Genomic DNA, 21391 nt, shown 5'->3' with positions numbered 1-21391 from the left:
TTGCTCAGGGTTAAACAGGAGGTTAATCACTTGATTAAAATCAAAGCATGGGGGATAAAGCATCTTCCCCCTGGGAGCCAGAGTCCAGTTAGTGTCAGACGCAACTGTCTCCCGGGCCAATCTGCTCAACTTCGATTTTGGTCCTTGAGATTTTTGTTTTGACACTGAAAAAATTGCCTCACCATTCGATGGGTCCTGATTTGTGTGATGGTTCTGAATGAATTCTAACAAATTAGCATATCTTTCTGGATCTTTATAGAGACGTAGGAAGATGAATTGCATCTGTCTTCCAGGAGAGTTACAAATTCAGCAGAACGTTAGTCTGGGAGGCAGAAAGGAAGTGTTCCTGACAGTGGCTCCACAGAGTGGCCAGCACGTGCTAAACCACAGCGTCTCTGCTGAAGCAGTTGGAGCACCCATGAGAAATATAAATGAACCCACAATCGGAACCCCTGGGAAACTGTTTCACAGGACTCTCCATCATTTGGGCCAAAAAAGCAACATCTCGCTTATCTAAAAGTCATTTAGATGGCAATCTCAACTAACTGCCATGCTGCCAAAATCTAGGAAGGGAATTAAAATGTTCTCTGAGGAGTTAAGAAATGTCACTAAATCTGTGCACAGAAATCCATGTACATTGCTCTTCAGGCCTTCCTTCAGGGCCTATTTACTCTTCCTTTATACAGAATTCCATTAAATGTGCTTACCCAGGCTGGGCATGGTGGCTCCCACCTATAATCCCAGCACTTTGGAAGGCTAAGCTGGGCAGATCACATGAAGTCAAGAGTTTGAGACTGGCCTGGTCAATGTGGCAAAATCGCATCTCTACTAAAAATACAAAAATTAGCCAGGCATGGTGGCGTGCGCCCGTAGTCCCAGCTACTTGGGAGTTTTAGGCAGGAGAATGACTTGAACTTGGGAGGCAGAGGTTGCAGTGAGTTGAGATTGTGCCACTGCATTCTGGCCTGGGTGACAGAGCAAGACTGTCTCAAAAAAAAAAAAAATTGGTTGTTTTGTATCCAACTCACAGGCAGTTAAAAGCCACATTAGAAAGAAGGCAGAAGGCTTCTAGAGGCAGGCACACAAAAAGCAGAAGGAAATGGCAGCCTGACAGCAGGGGAAGAACCCAAGACAAAACCAAATAAACCCTAAAGACCAACAACAACAAAGGTCCTCAACAAGCACTGCATCCAGGGGCTGCGCAGGGAGAGGCAGGAAAGTGTTCTGAGCCCTCTGATGGCATGGCAGCACCTCACACAGTCTGCTATAAAAACGCAAGGGATTACAGGTATGGTGGCTCACGCCAGTAATCCCAGCACTTTTAGAGGCCAAGGCAGGAGGATCACTTGAGCTCAGGAGTATGAGACCAGCCTGGACAACACAGTGAGACCCTATCTCTAAAAAAAAAAATGTTAAAACTTAGCCAGGCGTCATGGTGTGTGCCTGTGGTCCCAGCTAATCGGGAAGCTGAGATGTGGGGATCGCTTGAGCCTAAAAGCTGGAGGTTACAGTGAGGCGTCCTCTCTTTCTTGCACAATAGCAGCTTCCTCACTGCTGTCCTGTGAGGAGGGGATTTCCCTGAAACATGGATTCCGTCACATTTCTCACTCACATAAAGCTCCTCAGTGGTTTCTCCACTTGCTTCCAGGAGCAAGTTCAAACCTCTCTCCTTGGAGGTCTTTCCTGACCCCACTCAGCCCCAAGTTGTCAAACACCTCTTGCAAGGGGTTGCTGAATTATGACTCTTCCAATATTCATATGCTGAAGCCCCAACCCCCAGCACCTCGGAATAAGACTGTATGTGGAGATAGGGCCTTTCGAGAGATGACTAAATAAAAATGAGGCTGTTAGGGTGGGCCCTGGTCCAAACTGAATGGTGCCCTCATAAGAAGAAATTTGGACACACAAAAGGACACCTGTCCCACAAAGGGACACTCAGAGAGGGGCGTGATGCCACTGCTCTGGGTGACAGAGCAAGAGCCTGTCTCTAATAAATAAACACAGGCCAAGACAGAGCTAACACTGTCAACAAGGAGTTCAAGCATGCTCATTACACAGTCGGCCCTCCGTATCCACTGGTTCTACATTTCAGAATTCAACCAACTACAGATCAAAGATATTCAGAAAAAAAACATTGTGTCTGTACTGAACATGTACAGACTTTTTTTGTCATTATCCTGTAAATAATATAGTATAACAACCATTGGCATAGCATTTACGTTGCATTAGGTATTCTAGGTAATCTAGAGATCATTTACTTATTTATTTTTTGAGACGGAGTCTCCTACTATCACCCAGGCTGGAGTGCAGTGGTGTGATCTTGGCTCACTACAGCCTCCACCTTCCCAGGTTCAAGCAGTTCTCATGCCTCAGCCTCCCGAGTAGCTGAGACTACAGGCGTGTGCCACTACGCTCAGCTAATTTTTTTGTATTTTTAGTAGACACAGGATTTCACCATGTTGGGCAGGCTGATCGTGAACTCCTGACCTCATGTGATTGATGTGCCTTGGCTTGCCAAAGTGCTGGGATTACAGGTGTGAGCCACTGAGCCAGGTCTAGAGATGATTTAAAGTCTACAGAAGAATGTGTGTCAGTTATAGGCAGAAACCATGCCATTTTCGTTAAGGAATTTGAGCATCCACAGATTTCGCTATCCCCAAAGGTCCTGGAACCAATCCCCTGTGGATGCTGAGAGGAGACTGTGTTGCCATTTATAGATACAGCTTAGACATATCCCTTTTCAAAATAACTAAATATTTTCAAAGTTGTTACACTTAAATGAATAGATTTCAGTTATCTGGAAAATCCGTTTACTGACGGTATTAGTCTGTTTAGACTGCCATAACAGGAGTACTACAGCCTGGGTGGCTCAAATGACAGACATTGATTTTTTCTGGTTTTGGAGGCTGAAAGTCTAAGATGAAGGTGTCTGCAGGGTTGGATTCTCCTGAGGCCTCTCTCCTTGGCTTGTAGGTGGCTGCATTCTTCCCGTGTCCTCACGTGGCCTCTCCTCTGTGAGCCGCATCCGTGGTGTCTCTTTACGCGTCCAAATTTCCTTTTCTGACAGGGAACACCTGTCATGTTGGAGTAGAGCCCACCTTGACAAACTCCTTTTACTTTAATTACCTCTTTAAAGTCCCTATGTCCAAAGACAGTCATATTTTAAGGTAGGGGCTTAGGCCTTCAGCATTTACATTTTGGGGGAACAAAATTCAGCCCATTACACTAACAGTACTTATTCTTTTGTTGGCGCTGTGTTGTGCATCAGTGTAACTAATTCCGAGTCAATTAACAGAGCTGTCAGGGCAGCCTCTTGTTCCAGTTATTCGGAACCTATTGACAAGAAGGTTGAGAAAAGCATTATTTTATCTTACTCCTCCCCTTTCTTACTCTCTCTTACACACACACACACACACACACACACACACACACACCCTAGGAGATAGAGTCTGGCGTATTCTCTTCCTAAACATCTTTGAAAGCTCTCCTGTCTCCATCACTGTCTCCATTCAGAACCCCGTCCTCTCTTTCCTGCACAATAGCAGCTTCCTCACTGCTGTCCTGTGAGGAGGGGATTTCCCTGAAACATGGATTCCATCACATTTCTCACTCACATAAAGCTCCTCAGTGGTTTCTCCACTTGCTTCCAGGAGCAAGTTCAAACCTCTCTCCTTGGAGGTCTTTCCTGACCCCACTCAGCCCCAAGTTGTCAAACACCTCTTGCAAGGGGTTGCTGAATTATGACTCTTCCAATATTCATATGCTGAAGCCCCAACCCCCAGCACCTCGGAATAAGACTGTATGTGGAGATAGGGCCTTTCGAGAGATGACTAAATAAAAATGAGGCTGTTAGGGTGGGCCCTGGTCCAAACTGAATGGTGCCCTCATAAGAAGAAATTTGGACACACAAAAGGACACCTGTCCCACAAAGGGACACTCAGAGAGGGGTGTGTGCTCACGGAGGAACGGCCATATACAAGCTGAGGAGAGAGGCCTCAGGAGAAACCAACCCTGCAGACACCTTCATTTTAGACTTTCAGTCTCCAGAACTGTGAGAAAAAAAAAAATCAATGTCTGTCATTTAAGCCACTCAGGCTGTGGGACTTTGTTATGGCAGTCCGAACCAATTAACACACTCCTCTTCTGCACTCTGGTAACACCTTGAGCATACATCTAGCAGCGTGTGGCCCAGAGTCTGAGAATCGCTGCTGTTCTTATTTCTCCTCCTGCTGGATCATGGACTCCTCGAGGGTAGTGTGATTTCATCAGCTTTCACTTCCTATCACCCAGTGCAGTGCTTGACATCAATATTCATAGGATGAGTGAACAGGCAGAAAAATCCTTATCTCATTTAGAATCTGGAAAAACTGTAGCTGCTGGTGCCATTAGAGGCTCAGATGAGAGAAATAAATTTTATGAAAAATATATTTGGGAATACAGTTTTGTTCCATAAAATGTGTACAATATAGATAATACAGTGCCTCTGGGGGAAAATGATGGCTTCCCCTTTGCTGTGGGGTTGGCTTCTATCCATGCTCTAAATTTAACTGCTCTCACTCTTCGCCTTTATCTTTATGCTTTAACAAAGATCAACAATTTGCTGCTTCCTCACTCTGCCTCTCACCCCACCCGTCCCTGAACCCCCTGCACAACATGCTGGTCCAGACCTCCTTGCTGGTGCCCACACGGTGTCTTGGCCTGGAATGCCTCTCCCCATTACACGCTGGCAAGCCGAGTCATCTCATAAGACTGCCCAGATTTCATCTCCTCTAGGAACTCTTCCATGACTGATTTAGATGAGGTCAAATGCATTTTCACTATGCTACCTTTACACCCTGTGAGTACAACTATCATATTTTCCACATTACATCAGTTACCTGTTTCCAAAGTTGCCTTTCCAATATATTATATGTTCCTTGAAGGCAAAGATCTTGTCTCTTTCATTAAAAAAATCTTCATTCCTGGTATATGGCAAAATGTACAGAAATAAGACACTCAACACATGGTAGCTCTTATTAATCTTTTTTTTTTTTTTTTTTTTTTTTTTTTTTTTTTTTTTTTGAGACAGAGTGTTGCTCTGTTGCCCAGGGCTGGAGTGCAGTGGCACGATCTTGGCTCACTGCAACCTCCACTTCCTGGGTTCAGGCGATTCTCCTGCCTCAGCCTCCAGAGTAGCTAGGATTACGGGCACATGCCACAACGCCCGGCCAATTTTTTTGTATTTTTGGTAGAGACTGGGTTTCACCATGTTAGCCAGGACAATCTGGATCTTCTGACCTCATGATCCACCCACCTCAGCCTCCGAAAGTGCTGGGACTACTGGTGTAAGCCACTGTGCCTGGCCTATTAATCATTTTTAGTAAAATAGTAATAAATCATGGGGAGAAAAAGTAGGTGTCTTGTAAGTTACTGTGAATTATTTACAAAGAAAATATTTTTTCTTTTCAATTTCACTTCTTTCTCTTCTGTTGATTTCTTAACATACTTTGTTTTCAAACTGCTGATCTCTAAGACTGGTGAGGAAAAGTAGGAGGAAGAGAAGAGAGTAAAAGGTGAAGAGAGTGGAGGAGGACATACTTAAAGGCTCTTACAGAAATTGAAGATAATAATTTTACATATTTAATAAATACCCAAGTTTCATCACTACTTTACTTAGCGCCCTAAGGTGAAGTGAACATAATCCTGAGTCTCCAAAAATAGGGAGAGAGAACTCACCTCCTTCCACAGGGGGCTGAATGTATTAATTAATGCTCTTAAAGTTCAAGGATGAAGATTTGCACACAAATCCTTATTAGTACTGGATGTGCTCTGCATAATAAGTCTTAGGTGCTGCATTTATGCAATAAATTGAGTAGCATAGTTCCAACATAGAACAGCACACATAATGTACATGCTCAGCATCTGCATTAATCATAGAATCAACAACTCACAAAAACTCATTCCAGACAGAACTATCAACTCTTTTGTGCACATTCCAATATGATTATTGGTCCGGTGTAGAGCTTTGTGACTTTTTTTTTTTTTTTTTTTTTGAGACGGAGTCTTGCTCTGTCACCAGGCTGGAGTGCAGTAGCATGATCTCGGCTCACTGCAACCTCCACCGCCCGAGTTCAAATGATTCTCTTGCCTCAGTCTCCTGAGTAGCTGGGACTACAGATGTGCTCCACCACGCCTGCCTAATTTTTTGTATTTTAATAGAGATGGGGTTTCACTATGTTGGCCAGGATGGTCTCGATCTACTGACCTCATCATCTACCCACCTCGGCCTTCCAAAGTGCTGGGATTACAGGTGAGAGCTACTGTGCCCAGACTGTGACATATATTTTAATGTACTTCTAGAAGATTTTTCTTTTTTGTGTTAGATATGTTTTAAAAAGACCCCATTCTGATGAATTTTTTCCCTCCAGTGAAGGAAAAAGTAGACAGCCCAAAGCAAAATCCTGTATTGCATTTTATGAGGTTTGAAATGCTGGGTTTTGCCATTATACATCTATTGTAGAGGCAACAACCAGGCTATTATCATGATAATGATTTCCTATGTCACTTTTCTTCAGTTTGGATAAGAGCCCTTAAGCTCTTTATAAGAAAGTGGTACTTTTCACTTCTGTGAAACAGGAACATCTTTAGGTGATACACCCCTACTTTATGGTAATTGCTTATTTAATGCTTGCCTTATTTTTCAGATGGAAGCTTCACAAAACCAGAAGATATGTTTGCCTTCTCACATGGTATTTTGCACACAGCAGGTGCTCAGTAAACATCCCACAAAAAGAGGAAAGGATAGATGGGGAAAGGGGGAGAATAGATATTAGTGATAACCAACACTATCTATGAGAGAGAGAGAGAGAGAAATAGAGCAGAGACTGAGAGCTCACTGTCTAGAAGGCAATAGAACAAGGTTTTGAGATTCAACAGAAGGGTCAAGTTTGCCAGGGTGGCCAAATCCTAGTTCAAAAACCCAGTTATGTAAATATGGTTTTCTAATAGTTAAACTGTATGATCTGAGAATAAAAGAGGAGAGCATGATTACCCTTGAAACTGCTTGCCCTAAAGGGAAGTATATAGCTTGCAATCAGTCAGGTAGCACTCTGAGCATGCTAGAATTCAGTCTCATTAATCTGGGGGTACCAAGAACACACTGGATAGCATTTTGCACTTACTTGTTTCTCAGTACATTTGTGTGGCTTGAGTGTTGATCTCATTGACTGTCATTTATAGAGTCCTTACTCTTTGTCAAGTTGTGCTAGCCATTTTACCTGCCTTATCTCTGATCCTCACAACTATGTATGGAATACATCTTTACACATATTTTACCGAATGAGGAAACGGAAACTCAAGTTTCACACAGCTGTTTAGAGGTAGAATGGTTTTAAACCCACTTGCTCTAAGTGATCCTTTTCTTTCACTGTGCTATGTCACAGCAGAGACTAGTTTTAGGATTTAAGCGTGTGACTTCTGTATGTATGTAACTTTTATGAGTATTGGTTTTCTCGTCTGTAAAGTGAAGGTGTGAAATAGTTAATATTTCAGGTCCTTTTTTTTTTTTTTTTTTTTTTTTTTTTTTTTTTTTTTTTTTAATTCTACAAGTGGAAGAACAGAGGCAGGAGATGCTCCCTGCTATGGCAGAGCTGTCCGTGGTCCTGAAAAGCCTGGACCCAATAAAGCAATAATCAGCTTCTCAAAGGGGGAAGCACAAGAGGCCAGAAACGCCTCCATTAATAGAGATCTAGCTGCTATACTCTGGTCTCTTAAGCAATTAAGCATGCTATCTCTTACTGCTGAGTATATGGATTATGCCATGAACCAAGCCACTGCAAATGAAAGATGTAGGCAGACTTGCACAACACTCTCCTTTCCCCCCTACACATGTGTTTCAGCCAAACGGGCTGTAGTAATATTTGGTCTCCATTTTTTATTCCTTTGCCTTGAATTACAGATTCTTTCATGCAACAGATGTTCTGAGCCTGATTTTCCAAGCTTAGCCATCCCAAGAACCAAGTAAGATTAATTTAATGAGTTATCTTAAAAAAAAAAAGTCCCTTTGTTTCAGCATATTCCATTGCCTCTTCCATTTATTCACAGGGATATCTTATCTTGCATATGCTTGTGTCAAAGGACAAAAAAATACTGTATGAGTAGCAATATAAGAAGCAGATTCATTTCCAGAAAATATGTGGTGGACACAGAGCATGTGAAAACATGCAAGATATTCATTCTTTCACACTTTTTTTCTGTCAATCATTGTTATTTACTGAACCTTGTACATCTTTTCTTATTTCCAACTTCTAATGCATAATTTAGCTTCTAAAATGACTGTAATAATAAATCTCTGGTATTTTGAATCTTTGTTACTCTGTGATGACTTTTGCAAGTTTTTTTTTTAATAGCAATGTTTAAAGGTATGAGTGGATTTTTAAAAACATAGTGAAATAGTGTGTCCCACTGAAAATTAATTATAAGCTAGAACTTATGTTAGTAAGGGTGCATTGGACTGCAGTAAAAGAAAAATTCTAAAAGTAGCAAGTGGTAAATTTATGAGGTTGGCATTGCTCTTAGTGATTGTTTGAGTCCCTCTTTAAGTGTGCTCAGTTGACAAATTGACAGGTATATATGTAATGCCTGCATATTGTGAGGATAAGGGAAAACTTCCCATTTGCTCTCTGAAGATTGACTGAAAAAAATCAATCCACAAAAGGCAAACTGATAGGAGAAATGGCGTACAAACTTCTTAATGTGCATGCAGGTGAATCACAGAACAATTGCCTAATATCCCAATGGGGTACAAATTCTAACATATCCTACTTTTTTTTTTTTGAGACAGAGTCTCACTCTGTTGCCAGGCTGGAGTGCAGCAGCATGATCTCGGCTCACTGCAACCTCTGCCTCCCGGGTTCAAGCAATTCTCCTGCCTTAGCCTCCTGAGTAGCTGGGACTACAGGTGTGTACCACAACACCCAGCTAATTTTTTGTATTTTTAGTAGAGACAAGGTTTACCATGTTGACCAGGATGGTCTTGATATATTAACCTTGTGATTCACCCGCCTCAGCCTCCCAAAGTGCTGAGATTACAGGTGTGAACCCTCACGCCTGGCCAATACCCTACTTCTTAGGGGAAAGGGAGATGGGAAACTGTGAATGATTTTAGGAAGATAGTAAATGATTTTTAGAGAATTCAATGGGCTTGAAGAATATACAATGGCCTGAAACAAAGTCTTTTGGAAGCACAGAGCAGACAATGGTTTGTGATAAAAGTCCATCCAGGTATCTTGACAGACTCCAGTCTTTATTCCTGCAATATGAGTTCAGTTTGTGAAAACTCAAGGAAGAGACCAGAGGTCATTGTTTTCTTCTTTGATGGGTCTGGACTTTAGGCAGATACAGGAACTTCAGAGAATAACTTCATCCTGCTGTGCTTTGGGAGAGACAGAGGATTGAGATATGAGGTGTGGAGGGAAGAAGGTCAGAGGGACCCTGAGGCTTTTTCTTCATTTCAGCATGTCAAAGCACCATATTTTGGGGTATCAATTTCTGAGCCCCAATGATATAAATATGATTTTACACTTTCAAATACACGTGTATGTAACTCTGTATATGCATGTATACTTAAACATGAATATGGTTGAATCTAAACTATTTGCATATGAGACCAGAGATGATACTGTTTTCCTCCCTTCAAATTATGTGCCTGAGTGATTTGCAGAGGGAAAGGAGTCTTCAAGGAGAATATTTGGAAAGGTTTTTGTAACAAACAATGAAAGAGGTGAATTTGTAAGTCAAAGCAAGGAAAAGAATCTGGTGCTCATCCCAGCTCCAAAGACTAAGATAAACTCTAGGGAGAGAGGGACATTTCCCCAAAATCATGTGCAAAAAGACAGCTTAGAAAGCTGTGAGGTTGGAAGGGAACAGAGGGCCATTGGGCTTCTAGTGAGCTTGCAGCTTTGTGAATGTTGGATGCAGCCCCCCACCCCGTCCTGAGGGACAGAATCATCTCAGGAGTGCTGTGACAGAAAGAATGAGCAGGAAATGGAGGGTGCCCAGCACTCAGGGTACATGTCCATAGGCCTGGCCAAGTGGCAGCAGCAACCTGCTTGTGAAGATGGAATACATTACACAGAACGCGGTGAGGACCTGGAGATACACAAATTCAGCAGCTTTTGAGGGAAGCAATATCAATCTCTTGATAGTTAATTTTATGTGTCAACTTGACTGGGCCACAGGGTGACCAGATATTTGGTTCCATGTTATTCTGGGGATGTCTGTAATGGTGTTTCTTGATAAGATCAGCACTTGGGAGACAGAATAAAGCAGGTTCTAATCTCCTAATATATTGAAGGCATGAATACATTAAAAAGTCTGAGTAATAGATAACTGGCTCTCTTTCTGCTGCTGTCTTTGAGTGGATGTCAATCTTCTATTGCCTTTGGAATTGGACTTAGACTAGAACTTACACCACCAGCTTTTTTGATTTCTAGCGTGCCAACCACGGATCTTAGGACTTTCTAGCCTCCATAATTACATGAATCAATTCTTTTTAATAAATCTCTCTTCCCCACTTCCCACTCTCTCTCCCCATATATACAGTCATGTGCTGCATAATAATATTTTAGTCAATGACAGACTACATATAATATGGCGGTGTCACAGAATTATAATACCATATTATATTGTACCTTTTCTATGTGTTAGTGTATTGAGATACACAAATACTCACCATCATGTTACAGTTGTCTACAGCATTCAGTATAGTAACATGTACAGCTTTGTAGCCTAGGAGCAATAGGTTTGTAGTAACCTATCCCATGCAGGTTTGCATAGGTACATCTATAATGTTCACACAATGATCAATGACAAAATTGCCTAGCCATGTATTTCTCAGAACATATCCCCATTGTTAACTGATGCATGAGTGTGTATGCACACACACACACACACACACACACACGTATATATATATACATATCTATATATCTATATCTCCTGTTGATTCTGTTTCTCTGAAGAAACTTGACAAATACAACCTCCAAATCAGTTACAATATATGTTTATCACATTATTGTCTATACATATTTAAAATTTAATTGTTAATTGCATTAGTAATATATGAATATATACTTACTTAGAAAGTATTCAACAATTAGAGAAAGACTAAAATGCCACTTGCTGTCACCCTCAAACCTGGTTCTCTCCCTTTCTCCAGCAATAAACAAATTTATTCCTACCACATTAAGAAGCACCTTGTCAGAAAAAATTGTGGACTGTAAGTCTATGAGAATGCAGGTTTCAAAATTGCCTTAAAAAAAGAACAACCTGAAAGATCAAGAATTTTGTGATACAAAACAGAGCAAAATAAATAAATAAATAAATAAATAAATAAATAAATAAATAAATAAAGATCTTCAGATGAAATGTTGACATATTTACCTCTGTAAGCTCAGATTAATAAATACAATATTTCTTAGTAGAAGGAAAATGAAATGAAAAGTCTGGGTGACTAATTGATGCACTATTCTAAAGTGTTTCCCAAAAGAAAGAAGGAGCAAGAAGGAGGCAGAGAGGGAGATCACAGCCTAAGGCTATCTCCACATGAGACAAGACCCTGCTGATGATGATGAATCACTTTTTCCCAAACGGTGTTTTAGCCTTCTGTATTTGTGATGTTAGCTATTTAAGAACTAAAAAGACAGGCAACCTATTATGGTGGCTTATTAACATTTTATCAAGAGACAGATATTTGAAAAATCTTATAAAATACTATAAACATTCCTTGTTTGAAAAGTTTCCCAAAGTGGAAGTGATTCCTAGGGGACAGAATAAATACTCAAGGCCTCCATGTGCTAGTTAATTCCTGCTTCATATGTTCTAATGTAGCCATGTGATTATTGCTATGTGATTTAATGAGTCAAGTGCTTTGATTGTTCTGAAACAGTAATTTGGTAAGGAGCATTTTCATGGCATGAAAGAGCAAATGAGCTTCTGAAAGAGCTAGGTGTAGACTCTCTGGTCTGCTCTCCAGGGCAGGATCCTTGGCACCAGGGTCTTTTACCAGGCTGATAAGGCATATGGTAGGATGGATTACTTGGCAATTCTCTGCAGTGTCAAGCAGGGTAGTCAGAAATTTCTTCACAGGTTTGGGAGAGAACTCCCCTGCTTTCACAACCTGAAGAGTGACTTGAGGTCACACTTGCATAATCTCCTGCAAGAGAAGACCCTGTGGGCTCTAGAGAAGAGACCACTCTTGCTTTCTCAGTCACCTATGCTCAGGCAAACTTGGCTTATAACAAGTTTGAGCAGAGCGTTTCTTAGAAGTTAATTGGAGCTCAGTGTGATAGCATGCACCTGTAGTCCCAGCCACTCCAGAGGCTGAGGTAGGAGGATTACTTGAGCCCAGGAGTTGGAGGCTTCAGCGAACTATGATAACACCACTGCATTCCAGCCTGGGAAACAGAGTGAGACCTCATCTATTTAAAAAAGTTACTGGAAGCCAGATTATTTTTGGATTCATATAATTTTCCAATGATTCGTTTAAAAAAAATGATTAGTTGGGAATTATGAAGACCACACATCTCAAGGGGGAAAATGATCCCGTGACCTGAGCCTCAATTCTGGATTGCCCTGCTGTATATGGACATCAAAAGGGATTGGGGGAAAAGAATCCCTCCGTTTGATAAACTTACAAAGCAGGGGAAAGGGTCCCTTGACAAATGAACCATCTCCCAACCATTGGCGTCCAATGGCTGTGAATCATGTCTATCTGTTCAACAATGGAGGCACTGTGCGGCATGAGAGATATCACCAAAAATACAACCCAGTCCCTGCCCTTGAAGGGATGATGTCATGTACAAAAACAGACATGTATATACAGACACGGATGATTTGTTCACCTCTCTGTCATCTGTGCCCCACACAGGGCCTGGTGCATAGCAGGTGCTCAACCCAGATGACTTAATGTAAATAGCAGTAGAAGCCAGGTGCAGTGGCTCACACCTGTCGTCCCAGCAATTTAGGAGGTGGAGGCAGGTGGATCGCTTGAGCCCAGGAGTTTGAGACAGGCCTGGGCAACATGGTGAAATCTTATCTCTACAAAAAATACAAAAAAGGCCAGGTGTGGTGGCTCGCACCTGTAATCCCAACACTTTGGGAGGCTGAGACGGGTGGATCACCTGAGGTCAGGACTTTGAGACCAGCCTGGCCAACATGATGAAACCGTGTTTCTACTGAAAATACAAAAAATTAGCTGGGTGTGGTGGTGGGTGCCTGTAATCCCAGCTAATCAGGAGGCTGAGGCAAGAGAATCGCTTGAACCTGGGAGGTGAAGGTTGCAGTGAGCCAAGATCATGCCATTGCACTCCAGCCTGGATGACAAGAGTGAAACTCCATCTCAAAAAAGAAAAAGAAAGAAAGAAAGGAAGGAAGGAAGGAAGGAAGGAAGGAAGGAAGGAAGAAAGAAAGAAAGAAAGATTAGCCAGACATGGTGGCACATGCCTGTAGTCTCAGCTGCTTGGGAGGCTGAGGTGGGAGGAATGCTTGAGCCTGGGAGGCAGAAGTTGCAGTGAGCCAAGATCACGCCACTGCATTCTACCCTGGGCAACAGAGCCAGACTCTGTCTTAAAAAAAATTAATGTAAGTAGCAACGATGGCCAAAGTGTTATGGAGACAGGACAGATAAAGTTGCAGATTGTGCCTGCAGGGGTGTGGGTGTGGGTGTATAGGGGGTGATGGGGAAGTGGTGGGGGGTGAGGAGGGTTTAAAGAAGGATTTGTAGAGATAGAATCTGAGTAGCATTTTGAGAGGCACAATCTGGCCATGTGGACATGTGTTTGAGAGCACTGGCTTTGGAGACAGTCAGCCCCGTTTAAAATTCTGACTGCCACTCATTAGCTGTGGGACTGTGGCACATTCCAAAATGTTCCTTAGCCTTAGTTTTCTCTTCTGTATAATGGGACCAATAATACCTACCTTGTAAGATTACTCGACGATACACTTAGTAAATAGAGGCCAACGTTATTATGTGAAAGGTATAGAAGGGAGACATGTTCAGGGAACTACAGGTAACTTAAGGGTGGAGCTGGGACACACATGTGTCAAGAGAGGAGAGATGGGAAAAGGCAGGGTCATCTCTTACTAGCCTTGTGAATTAGAGTTTGGGCTCCGACCTAAGTCCAGAGAGAGCTAGTGAAAGGTTTAACTGGGATAGGAGTGAGGGGTGGAGAGTTGAATGGAGGAGGAAAGAAGGGCAGAAGCTCACCTCCACCTGCGTATGTTGAAGTGTAAGCACAATGTCAACATGGTTACTTGCTTTAGACTCCTTGCATAACTAAAAGAGGGAAGATGATCAGCTCAGACATCCTCACTTTCTAGCCTGTTGGTCACAAGCTCTCGCATACTTTTATTAACTTTGTGTTTATGTATGTCTTAACAACAAGAAGCACTTTCTCGTGCCAAGTTTAGATTACTGCAGAGAGTGAACATGAAGCACACCAGGAGCTGGCCTGGAGTTGCACACAGTGGGCTCACATGTAACTGGACTCTTCTACTCACTCTGATCCTTCCATTAGTTTCTATCTCCAAGTTTTCTGTAACTTTCTGAGGTCAGTAACAAATACAAATACTGATTTTAGGGGGGAAAACTTGCCAAAACAGGAGTTTGCCACTTACCAGCTCTGTGATCCTAGAGGAGTTACCGCCCCTCAGTTTCTCTGTCTGTGAAATGAGCCTAACGGTGCCTGCCTCGTTAGGTTGTTGTGGTTCGTGACAGAAACTGCAGGGGTTGCCTGGCAGCATAGGAGTCAATAAGTGAATGAACAGGCTGCCGCCGCCACTGCTACTGCACTGGACGGTGATGGTGAAAGAGCCCTTACTGCCTACCAAGGAGGATCCAGACATGAGAACCCCACAAGTAAAAAGCATTAATTGGCCGGGTGTGGTGGCTCACACCTGTAATCCCAGCACTTTGGGAGGCCAAGGCAGGTGGATACCCTGAGGTCAGGAGTTCGAGACCAGTCTGGACAACCTGGTGAAACCCCGTCTCTATTAAAAATACAAATTGTGGTGGCGGGCACCTGTAATCTGAGCTCCTGAGGAAGCTGAGGCAGGAGAATTGCTTCAACCTGGGAGGCAGATGTTGCAGTGAGCTGACATTGTGCCACTGCACTCCAGCCTGGGTAACAGAGAGGAACTCTGTCTCAGAAAAAAAAAAAAAGCAATAATAACAACACATCCCTTCCCACTCCTGTCTCATAAAAAGGCAAAACCAACTTACTTCAGGGCCTGCTTGCTCTGTGCAAAATTTTGAAATCAGCAAAATTTATTTTTGGACTTCATGACCCTTAACTTTAAAAAAAAATTGTGGAAAAATACACATAGCACAAGATTTACCATTTTACCCATTTTTAACTGTACAGCCCAGTGGTGTTACGTACATTCACATTGCACTCTCCAAAACTTTTTCATCTTGCAAAGCTGAAACTCTCTACCATTAAACATGAACTCCACGTTCTCTCCTCCCCTAAATCCTGGTAACCACTATTGTACTCTCTGTCTCTATAAATTTGACTACTCTAGATACCCCTGGAAGTGTATTTATACAGCATTTCTTCTTTTATGACTGGCTTATTTCACTTAACATTCTCAAGTTTCATCCGCATTGAATTGTGTGACAGGCTTTTCTTCCTTTTTTAAGGCTAAATAATATTCCATTGCACTCCAGCTTACTGAACTGCTGCCAATTAAGATGGTGTCAAATTAGACTATTGCTGAGACATTTATCTGGGAAAGCCACTTTTATAGAGATGAGATTTTAAAATTTATCCTTCTATTGAAGTTTTTAGCTCAATTATGAATGTTGACTAAATTTACAAATAAACTCATTTAAAGATTTCATTGAATGCATATACCATGTTTTGTTTGTCCATTTGGATGCTTTAACCATCCATTGATGATGCTTTTGCCATTTGGCTACTGTGAGTAATGCTGCTATGAACTTGGGTGTACAAATAACTATCCTTAACCTTCTCTCTCTCTCTCTCTCTTTCTCTCTCTCTCTGTCTTTCTCTCTCTCTCTCTCTTTCTCTCTCTCTTTTTTCTGTCACTCTTTTGTAATCCAAGGTTCTGATGCTTTCACTTGAACTCAGCCTCTGTCATCAGGAAAGGAGCTCTAAGGATCATTAACACCTTGGTACATGTGGGCTCAATGTGTTATCCCTAAATCAGAGTGTCTGCATTTTTAAAAGAAGACTAAAGAGAAAGGAATGCAAAAGGAAACAAATATGAAATTGTCTAGTTTCAGGCGGAGGTCTCTGAGTGGGCTGCTCTGCAGGCCTCCTAGCCCAACTCAGAATAGACTGGAAGTCTTTTGCCAACAGAAGCATGGCTCTGTCCCCAGTAGATGAGAACTCTTTCATCTTATGTGCCAGTTCCAAACTGAGCCCATTTTAATCATTAAATTTATGTAAGAAATATAAAACATTAGCACACATGCATCTCAAACTGCTATCATTTCATTTTCCACTGGAAGGGAAAAGCTTTATAATATACTAGTGAAGGCTCATTCAGCTAAAATTATGGTTCAAGTCAAACCTCAGTCTACTCCTTCACACTGAGCCTTTTCCTGCACAGTTCTAATCTCCCCCACTGTGCGTTTACTAATCTCTTTCTATTATCTTTTCCTTTTGACAGGCGGCTGCTCTGCCTGCCACGCCTGCCAATTCATTCTCCTCTCATAGTCAACCATCACGATCACATCATTACCTGAAACACAAATCCTCCTACAGCTAAAGACATGCAACCTAGCAAGTCTTTTTCTTCCTACAGACTGTAAACACCGTGTTCTCAGAGGTTTTCAACAAGCTGCAAGAATTCCTGGTTGTTCAATGAAATCTCACTCTTCTTTCTCCCAGTTGTAATGTCACAATCACATCCTGTCACATCCCATCAGTTGCCAAAACCAGTATTTCCTTTTTGCAATGCCTCTCAGATCCCTCCCTGTTCCTCTGTTCACAGTCTGGGGATAGTGGCTTGCTGGGGCTGGTATCAGGAAAACAGTGAGTAAATATCAAATTGAGCCTGGAAGGCAAATGCAGAATTGGGAACCATAGCCAAGGTTAGTTACCGAGCATTAGGGTGGCTGACCAAGGGGTAGGTGAGTCTGGGGGTGCTGGTGAGTAGAGGTGGAGGGAGGATGCAAGAATGATGGGCCTGCATGCAGGATCTGGTGGGAAAATGAGAGGGAAGGAACCAGAGAGCCAGGGAGAAAACAGCAAAGGCAATTTAACTCTGCAAATAGCTTTTTAGTTGACTGCTTTGAAAAGAATGAGTACGCCTCTCCTTAGCTGGGTTTTAGAGGCATGCTTTCCTTTAAGATTTTCCATTCCCAGTTAAGACTCCCATGGTATTAAAAAAATACATGTCCCTCAGATCAGTGAAAGTAGTCTCTGAAGGTAGTATCTAGGCATTAAATTTTTTAAAAAAATTGTCCCAAGTGATTGATTTATAGTTGCCAGAATTAATGACTGCCCTAACCCCTTATCTCCACCTGATCACACATCTGTCTTCCATGCTGCTTCTAGATAAATCCAAGTCTGAGGTTTCGATGGCTCTCCACTTCCTTCTGAATCTGACCAGATTCCTTGGCCTGTTGTTGGAGATGCTTCCATTATGGGCCCAGCTCCCATTCCTGGTCCTGACTTCCGTAGTTTGCTTGAATTTCTTATTACTGGTTCACTTACTAGTTTTCCTGGAATGTCTTTGGACACAGTTGGGTATAGCCTAGTCAACTTCTACAGGGCAAAGTCCCTTCGAGAGGCAGGTCTGTGGATAGGAGCCAGAAGGAAATCCCAACCGGCAGGTAGAACACAGTGGCTGGGGGATGTGAGAGCAGGTACAAATAAAGTGTTGTGCAGACATCAAAGATGTGTTGCAGAGCAGAGGTAGGAATATCCCAAGATTTGAGCAGATGAATCCTGAACCAGGATAGGTCCCAGCCATGGTTTGTGGTCCAGGGAGCAGAGCCCTAGAAGGACTGCCCATCAAACCTGGCTGGGCAATAAAAACAAGACAGAATGTTAGTTCCTGCTCCTCCTGCTCCATCTCAGGTTTTAATATTCTAATAACCATCCAGAAACCTGCCATTCACCCCCATCTCCCAAGGCAACAGAATCTGCCCAGGAAGTATAGCAGCAGCCCAGGGCCCATACGTGGAGCTGCAACAGTCCTTGGTTTCTGGACCCTTGAGGGCCAGAGCCCTGGAGACCCTGGCTGGAAGGCCAGGCCACCTGCCCAGCATGCTCTCCTTCTGCTGTTCTGGCAACCTCAAGCATTGGCCTGGCTCCGACTTTTCTGCAGTTCACATCTTCATTCTCTGGACTTCCTAGGGTGGCCTGCCTCTGTGTCCACCCCTCCTGAACACCATGCTCTGCTCATCTGAAGTCTTATCCCAGGATTGGTCACTGACAGAGTGACTCTTGGCTCCTGCCACCAGCTTGGAATTGAGTTGAATTAGCCATGCCCCTCCCGCCCCATCTGGGCTAGGTTTACACTTGAGGTCCGCTCACCAAGACCATGTCTCTGCTCCTGCTTCATCTGTGTTTGGCCTATTCCAGGGTCTTCTTCTTCCTTGGTTTAGATCTCAAACGACTTCCTCCCCCACCTGCACACTTTGCATCTGCCCTCATCTAACTCCTTATTAGGAGATAACACTGAGAAGAACCATTTAAAATCAGACTATAGAGAAAGGCTGGTTGACATGGTAAGATGTTTGTGTTGGTGCTAAGCGGAAAAAGAAGATTGCATGATAGTTTGTATTTGTATGTGTTCATTCGAAGTATATATGTGCACAAAAACGTTCTGGAAGGATACTTAGTGATATGTTAAGAGTGCATGTCTCTGGGGTATGGAATTATTGAAGTCTTTTATTTTTCTTCTTTTTGTTTATTTCTATCATCTAATTCTTCCACGGTAAATAAGTATTGCTTTTTTTAAAAAAGAAGGAAAACAATTTTTGACAGTTATTTTTACAAATACACAATGTAAGATAGCCCCAGGGATCCTGGTTCGCAGAAACACGGCAGAGATCCAACTGAGAGCACTGGCCCGAGAGGAGTCAGATTTAGCAGCTAGGGTTGCAGCCCAATGTGTTGGGCCCGAAAACTCAAGGGCAGGGAAAGGGGGAACTTCAGACTGCACCTGAAAACAGCTTGCCTGGATTTGCATTTCAGCCTGCCACTTAATAGCTGTGCAATCTCAGGCAAGTTGCTTAGCCTCTCTGTGTCTTGTTTTTCTGAACTGAAAATGAGATAACATTATTTTACTGATAATCTTACAGGAATATTTTGAGGATTCAATGGATCATATTATGTAACAAGCACTTAAGTGGTGCCTGGTATACAGTAAGCACTCAAGCAGTGTTGGCTATTATGGGTAAGAAGGCAGGCAGGCCCTGGTAAAGAATGTACCTGGCCCTCTAACACCTTTCTTCCCAGTCCCTTTGGATTTCTCCTTTCTACTTTTTTAGTAGAAACAAGGTCTCAAACTCCTGGTCTCAGGTGATCCTCTGGCTCTGGCCTCCCAAAATCCCTCCCTGGGATTACAGGCATGAGGCACTGTGCCTGGCCAGAGCCCACCCATTCTTTCAATTCCATCTCAAATGCTACATCCTTCCCTCAAACCTCTCTTTGTTAAGCCTCCAACCAGGAGAGCTCTCACTTTCGTCTTAATCCATCTGTCATTCTGCACCACTTCCCCAGCCCTGAATGTACCCAGCCTTCTCTACCAGGTATTGGTGTACTTGTTTTATTCCGCCTTTGGAGCTGTACATGGGGGACTCTATCGTGCCTGCCTGACATGCTGTGGTACACATTAAGCACTTGAGTCGAATTGCATAGTTTGAACATGATCCATTTGCCTTACAAAAATCCTACTGAAATCTCCACCCAGGCACCTGCAGAGTGCTGAGATTTACTGCTTCAAAGAAATTGTATTTACCTTGTTGCTTCACAGATGAAAGATGAATTACACACTTAGAATTATGATCTTTGGCACATATAATATGGCAAAGAGTACCACCCTTCACACCTTTGTTATTTGCCATGTGGGTTATAAATAAGATTGTAGGTTGTTTGAGTAAACCAGTATCTGGCCACAAACTAGCAAATGTCTGCTACAGTGTCTAAATGTGGAACAGTGATGGCATCTCATTCTTGGCCAATTTTAATGCAAGGAGCTGTGCAAAGCTGTGCTGTTGGCCTGTAGTCAGCAGCATTATATTTGGAGAAGGAAAATGCTAAATTTGCTGGAGTTTTGTTTTATATTTACCTCCTACATGTCTTGGCAAATAAACTGTAAATCGTTTGTTATTCTCCATCTAGATCGTACTTCCCTTTCAAATGCTTTTGTATTCCATTTGCCAGAGAGCCACAGAATCTTAATTGTAGTACTGCATCAAAATCTGTCAGTGAGAAGTGGTTAGAGTATTGAGCACCTATTCGCACAAGGCTATATGTTAGCCACATGCATCGAAGTGACATATCTGAAAATGAGAGTTCAATGTCATGCACCTAACACATTTTTCTGGGTTAAACAGCACTCTTATGTCACCTCCTGTCTGAAACACATTGTTAATTTATCAGCAACAGCTGTTGTTGCCCTGGGCCTAGAATAGGTGTTCAATACATGCTTATTGATTAATTGCCTTGGGCATGATTTTTTTAATGTGACTTTCTGAAAGGCAATGAATGAAGCATGCAGGAGTAGTATCTGCACATAAGGAGCCTGCAGTTGTAATGCGACAAAGAATTTCTGAACACATACTAAAGAAGAAGGAGTATGTAAAGAAGGTAATGAAAAGTAAAACATGATGGAGGGTAGTGGAGGGCTTTGGGACATCAAGTCCTTTCAGTGTCCTGTGTGAAAGGGTCAAGCCCTGCTTCTTTAAGGCATTTCTGAGCACAGGATGTTGGGGTGATGGAGAGGTGGTGGGAATGTGTCTGCCTGGACTCTGACCCTGGAGTCTTTGTTTACCTAGAAACATTCCTGCTTTTCTTCTTGGCTCTAGGGACTTCCTCTGCATGTGTGGGAGAGAATTAAGCATAGATGGTGGGTAGATGTCTGCTGAGTTTGAAAACAAACCCTTGAAACTGGGACGCCATGTGGGTCAGCATCCGCAAAGTCCTTGGGAATGAAAATCTTATTTATTCATTCAGAAAGCTTTTAGCTTTTAATATAATTTCTAAAATACAACAGACTTAATTTTGAACCATTTGAAGAGAAATATTACTATCATTGTATATGAGGATGAGGTGGAGAGAGTAATAGATTAATGTACTTTCAAATTTCAGATCTTAAAATCTCAGTTCTAGGGAAAGAAAGAGAGGAGAAAGGGTGAACACATGGTGGGAAC

This window comes from Saimiri boliviensis, chromosome 16, assembly GCF_048565385.1.
Source record: "Saimiri boliviensis isolate mSaiBol1 chromosome 16, mSaiBol1.pri, whole genome shotgun sequence".
In the NCBI taxonomy this organism is placed as follows: domain Eukaryota; kingdom Metazoa; phylum Chordata; class Mammalia; order Primates; family Cebidae; genus Saimiri; species Saimiri boliviensis.
This window is presented reverse-complemented; position numbering follows the sequence as displayed.